This window comes from Malus domestica, chromosome 15 (assembly GCF_042453785.1).
Source record: "Malus domestica chromosome 15, GDT2T_hap1".
Classification (NCBI taxonomy): domain Eukaryota; kingdom Viridiplantae; phylum Streptophyta; class Magnoliopsida; order Rosales; family Rosaceae; genus Malus; species Malus domestica.
In genome coordinates, this window is record NC_091675.1 from 20594222 (window position 1) to 20600575 (window position 6354).

Genomic DNA, 6354 nt, shown 5'->3' on the forward strand with positions numbered 1-6354 from the left:
TCATACTTCAGGGTAGGGCCTGTCCTGACACGTGTTTGGCCCACTATGTTGACTGCATGAGGGCGGGCATTATTGTGGCGATACCCTTGGTTATCGCGATAGTGTCCATTACTCCTTTTACTAAAAGATGACTGGTGAGGATGGAAATCTTTCCTTTTGCCCTGAGATTGATATGTCTGTTGACTTGGCAAAGTATTAAGTAAGGCAGGATGAGGCACCGCTGCCGTTTGGAAGGTCGAGGTCTTCTCATTTGGTTGGATCTAGCTTCCACTCCCTACTTGCTGATAAGGGGTGGCTGTGGGGGGGTTTCCCTTGATATGTCTTTGCCTCAGCGGAGGCATGGTTGTAAGCATGTGCCATCACCTCAGAGTAAGTCTTCCAAGTGTTGGCATTGATCATGTACTTGAAGAAACAATCACGTAGGCCTGCCGTGAAGGCTTTGAAGGCAATCTTGTCGTCTGCCTCGGCACAACAGGAATACTCATGGCTGAAGCGGCCAGCATACATACATAATGACTCGTCTGGCTTCTGGCAAATAATGTAGAAGTCATTCGCAGAGTGCAAGCGATCGGTCTGGAAAATGTGTTGAGAAACAAATAGTTTCCTCAATTCCTCAAATGAGTCTACCGTCTCAGGTGGAAGACGGCAATACCAGTTTAGAGCTCCGCCAGAGAGGGTGGAGGGGAAGAGAAAACATCGCTCTTTTATTCCTTCTTTCGTTGTTTCGCACCAGGTGCAAGAGGGGTGTCATTCTGTGTGTTGTGGCTTCCTTCCCTCCCCATGTTAAAACGGGATGCATGGTCAAAAGAGAGTGTACGAATGGTGGAAACCAACTTAACAAAGCTGAAAAAAGTGGGAATAAGTGTCGTTCCCACAGACGGCGCCAAATGTTGATGCACAAAATCAGTGAGGACTTTGGTACAACAGAAAGTGTTAAGTTTGTGACCTTCTCTAGATTGCTCCGATCACTAGTGTGGATAAGCATGTAAATGGATAGAGACAGGGAAGCAAACACAAGATGTACGTGGTTCACCCAGATTGGCTACGTCCACGGAGTAGAGGAGTTCTCATTAATTGTGAAGGGTTTACACAAGTACATACGTTCAAGCTCTCCTTTTTGTGAGTACTAGTGAATGATTTAGTACAAATGACATTAGGCAATATTGTGGGAGAATGATCTCCTTTTATAGAAGAGAGTTTCTAGATTTGTTTTGACATTGACACGTGTCGTGTTATGATTGGCTTCTGATATTGACACGTGTCGCGCTATGATTGGTTTCTGATGTCGACACGTGTCGCGCTGTGATTGGCCTCCTGGTTGGAGGGAAACTCTTCTGGGTCCTTGACGGTATAATGTTGACCGGTGCTCAGTAGTTTCGGGATTAGTCAAGTATGGTACAAACAGGCCTTATACGCAAACAAATCATCTAACAAAAGAAATACTCACTGACACAAATCATTAAACAGCTGGAGTGCACAAACTGTTGCTCTGTCGAAACACCACAATTCAAGCCCGAAAAAGCTTCACCAAGAACAGAAAATATTCCAATCAAGCATAACAGCACCAAAAATTTGCAGCGCAGAAACGGAAGATCACCAAGAAACGACCTCCGGAGATGATACCATATTAACACTAAGCAAGTATCGAAGAAGAAGAAGAAGAAGAAAAGGTGAACATTGCAGAAGAGTGTAGAGAGAATGAGTTAATGAATGTAATAGTTGTGTATTGAATGAAGTAATGTTTACAGCGAGATTTCGGTTTATATAAGCTACTATCTTTAGCTTTTACAGTTATTTCCAACTAACTTTCTTATGCCTTTTTAACAGTCTAACAACCATCCCAACCACCTCAGCATACATATATGCCATCTGTCAGCTCTATGCTGATGTGTATATCTGTCAAAAAAATTCAGATTGGATCTTATACTTGTCAACGATAATAGAGCATGCATGCCAGTGACCTCTTGTAATATCTAAACCATATTAATTAGCACTGAAAAGTTCATACTAATTAATATTCATGAAGTAGGAACGTGGCTGACAGATAACCAAGTTGCTTATAGAGAGAACCCGCAGCTATTTGCTACACACCCTATTTATTATGCTGTAAATGTACATATAATGCGAAGACAATGATGGTCCGTCGGCTACCAAAAAAAAAAACAAAGATATGTAGATACCAGCGCTAAACCAAGTAATTGGTTAGCTAGTGTATATGTGTAGAAAGTTTAGAATTGGATGATTTGTATTGATTGACAGACTTGGTGTAAAGTGGGACAAATTGCGTTACAAGGCATCATATCATATGTGTAAATATCGATCATTTCTTTTGCAGCCCGTTGGGGGTGAGGGTGGAGGGAGGTTACTTCTTTAGGAAGCACTTTTAAACCCTTGAAAAGAACTTAAATTTTTAATAGAAAATTGGCCTACTCAATACTATGGTCTAGTGGTATTCCTTTTCACTTGAAAGTGAGAGGTCTTAGATTCGAATCTCATAGATGGTGAATTCGATACCAAAGTAAGCAGCCCATTGTGTGGTTTAACCAAACTCTCCCTCCCTCTAGTGTAAATAAATCGATGTATTAAAAAAAAATAGAAAATTGGCATGTTTATAACAAGACCATTTTAAATAAAAGCGCTTACCAGAAATAATGATTCATACAAAGACAAACTCAAACTAACCCCATGCAAAAACAAGAAGCTAAAAAAATAAAAAAATGATTGCATTGATCCCATAGAGGGGATTTGGGGTCACATTTTCAGATATCTGGTCTTGAGAGGTGTGAACTGGGCTGGCCAATCTCACACCTATCTTGATGGGCCGTTTGGCATTTCATTCGTAAATGGGCTTGAATCATCAAATCCAAGAAATGGGCTCGATGATAGATCAACTGCGCGATACATACCCAATAGTAACTTGTACCATCATCCTGTGATGTTATCTATATTCTAAAGCCCGGTGAAAAAATACTGTTCACGAGCAGAAAGAATACTTTCAATATCAATGTAACACTAAAATATCCTTGAATTTCTGAGTTTCAAGGCACAGTTGCCCAGTATGTATAATTGTTTTCGTAATTTTATGTTCAGCACCGCTTGCCAATTTATTGAATGAATACATTCAATATCAATGTAACACTAAAATATTCTATAAAGAACAAATAATCATACTTCATCATGTACTCTATATCAAATTATGTTTAGTCAAACCAATCTAAAGTATGATGCATTTAATGTTTTTAATTTCAAAACATTTTTATACACCAACATTATTATTCTAATCAAAAGTGGTCTCTGGTAAAGTTTTTTGCATGATGGTATAGCAACGGTTAGAGCTATAGCTAATATATGTATATGTCAACGATAATATATACCACTGCATAAATATATCAGTACGTGAAGGTTAATGGCATACTTGATCCTTGCATGACATGTACATGAAATACTAAGTTTCATACCACTGCATAATATATACCTCAAATTCTGTGGCATGCAACCACCATTTTTAATCTGCATGATGTCATATTAGTTTCATTACATAAAAAGTTCCTGTTGATAAATTTGTGCTGACATCATGCTGTGCGTGATTTCGTTCACGCTCATCTCTTAAGGGTTGAAGCTGAGGAGCACCCAGAGATATTCAAGGCGCCTATTCGGTTTCTGTTGTGCCGTTTACTGCCTTTGCCAAGGTATGCTTACATTCCACCATTTTGGGTCTGGCAAAGGTACTAATTTTACTCTTCATTCCACCACTTTCATTTGAATGCCTAGACAAATTTGGAATTGAAAACATGATTGGGTTGTATTAGTTTTTGTGAAGACTACTTCTTGATTTGAGGTGTGTGAAAATACATTTTGATGATCAGGAGATGAGAGTACAAGTTTTTGCTTCTATCTGGACATCCAAGAACCATCAAATTGCATTATGTTTTCGTCACCGAATTCAGGACAAGAAAGCTGTGCATGCCTCATGTATTACGTATAATCACTTGCTTACATTTCTGTTTCTCATTTCTACCTAATTAGTTCAGATTTTTGTTTTTTTTTATAAATAGTAATATGTTCTATGACAAGCTGGCTCTGTTTCTGATTTCATTCTTCTTTTGGATTTATATATAAACCTGCAAGCATGCAGTTGATCAGTATATTTGGTGTTTTCCCTCTTAATGGACAAACTTGCAGTTACATAATATACAAGTTTGGTGCCATCTGATTATTGTGTTTTGTCTCATTACTTCAACAGCACAAAAAATCTGCCCTAATTAAAGCTAAGTAGTTAAGCGAAAGGAGCCCCCATACCTACTCTTCTTTATGTGTTTATAATTTTGGTATAGACAATTTCTAATCCCACATCAACATGCGGGTTTCAATTTCTTGTTAATTTCTATTGTTGGTGGGAGGTTGCACTTTTCTCTGCACCCAATATTTTCTGTGAGATGGAAAGGGATCCTCCGGATCCCTTCCACCAAATCCATCCAATCATTTAATCCGGGTCCTTAAAATTTAATCAAACGGCTAAAGTTATAACTTTTACAGGGGCCTCCTGTTTGTAACTGTTGAATCAAATTTCAAGGGCCCGGGTTCATTGATTGATTGGGTGGATTTGGTGGAAGGGATTCGGAGATGATCCATTTCCCTGTGAGATGACTGATTTAATTTATCTGCTACAAAAAAAAAATCGAAATTTAAATCTATCTAACGACAATCTATGCGGTGGGGGTGATGCACGTCAACATTTAAGATCGGTGAGCATAAGTATTTTTATAAGTGGGAGATTTCAAGTTCACTCATATTAATTTGACGAGCAAACGTTGCTACCTAAAAGTACTGAAACTAGCCAAGGCTTGCTTTCTGTTTTTATCAGCCTAGAGTTGTGGACTTGTGGTACAGAGAAAATGCATATGCATATTGCCAGATTCAAGTAACGGTAACATGTATAATTAAGCTATTGTAATAATTCCTGATGAAATGTCTGTTTAACAAGATTAATTTGGACTTCTATACTCTATAAATTAACAAGTATGACTTGAAAATTTCGATGACGTTATCTTCTCAAATACTAATAAATATATAATACCAAATTCCATGGACCTAATTGACTTTACAAACCAACCACTTTTAAACACATGATCCGATCATATAAAACATAAGGAAAGGTTCGTGTATGTGGGACATAAAATGGTAGAGCTGATCCGAAATAGGAACCTCTTTAGCTCCAATGGCCATACCATCATAATTTGCAAAGTGAAATGCTCATTGCATTTGGCATTCCGATTAGGTCATTAGTGTTTAGAAACTATGTCACGCAGTATAATTAGTTCACGTATTATAAATATTATAAATGAATAGAATATGAGATTATTTTATAGGGTATATAATTAAGTGGTATCTACCTATATTGAAGGATCGATACATTAAACGGACCTACCGGGTCCCCGGATCCTACTGGAAAAAATTGTTTAGAAGCTATTGGGAGGGACTACACAGATGTCTATACAGTTGATGTCTTTTTCAAATGACTTAGATTGATGTCAACAATTCCACCAAGTGCTAGATGAAACATCTCACTGATAGAGCTCAACAAAAAACGATGTACATATATGATTATTGAATCAACCACTCTATTATGGTATGCATGGAGATTGGTTATATCATGTGACGCGTTTAAGTAATACACAATAATTTCTTTATATCTACTGTACTACCAAACAATCATACCACTTAGGGGTCGTTTGATAACAATTTCATTTTCAAATTTTAGTTTTTCATTTTTTTATGAAAACTAAAATCTTGATTGGTAACTACTTTCAGTTTTCAATTTAAAAAAAAAAAATATATATATATATATTGAAAATTGAAAACTACTTTCTTGAGTTAGCAAAATTTGGTCTTATAAAAGTTATTTTTTAAAATTGAAAATAATTATCAAATAAGATTTCTGTTTTAATAAAAGTGAAACCTAAAAATCAAAAAGAACAAAGTCAAAACTTAAACTCCTTAGCTTCCTAGATAGGCACCAAACAAAATCAAATATCAGCTTGCATATATCATATATATAATGCATTCAAATTAATCATTTAAGTCAGTCTAACTCCGAGTGCAGTGTTCAACACGAGACTGAACAGGACCCAACCCATGCGTTATTTGGATGTGGATGAAGCTGCTGAACTGATAAGTAAACTCCTATTCGCAAACAGGTCTACGTAGCACATGCAAAGAACTAACTACAAGGCCGCCAAATGGCTGCTAATTCTTCAGCAAACATTATGGTAAAAAAAAGTTGGGTAAAAGGTGGGCTGCCCACCTGGGCACAGTCACCACTCACTACTCACTGGCACTACCACCATGTGGACC

General features: G+C 37.3%; 1 long non-coding RNA gene across 1 annotated transcript; it reads left to right on the forward strand.

The window, feature by feature from the left end:
- The first annotated feature begins 3029 nt into the window (after window positions 1-3029).
- LOC108170368 (uncharacterized) lies at window positions 3030-4213 on the forward strand. The gene is made up of 2 exons (XR_001786732.3): window positions 3030-3689; window positions 3867-4213. It is a non-coding gene; the product is annotated as an uncharacterized lncRNA (long non-coding RNA).
- Window positions 4214-6354: the final 2141 nt, after the last annotated feature.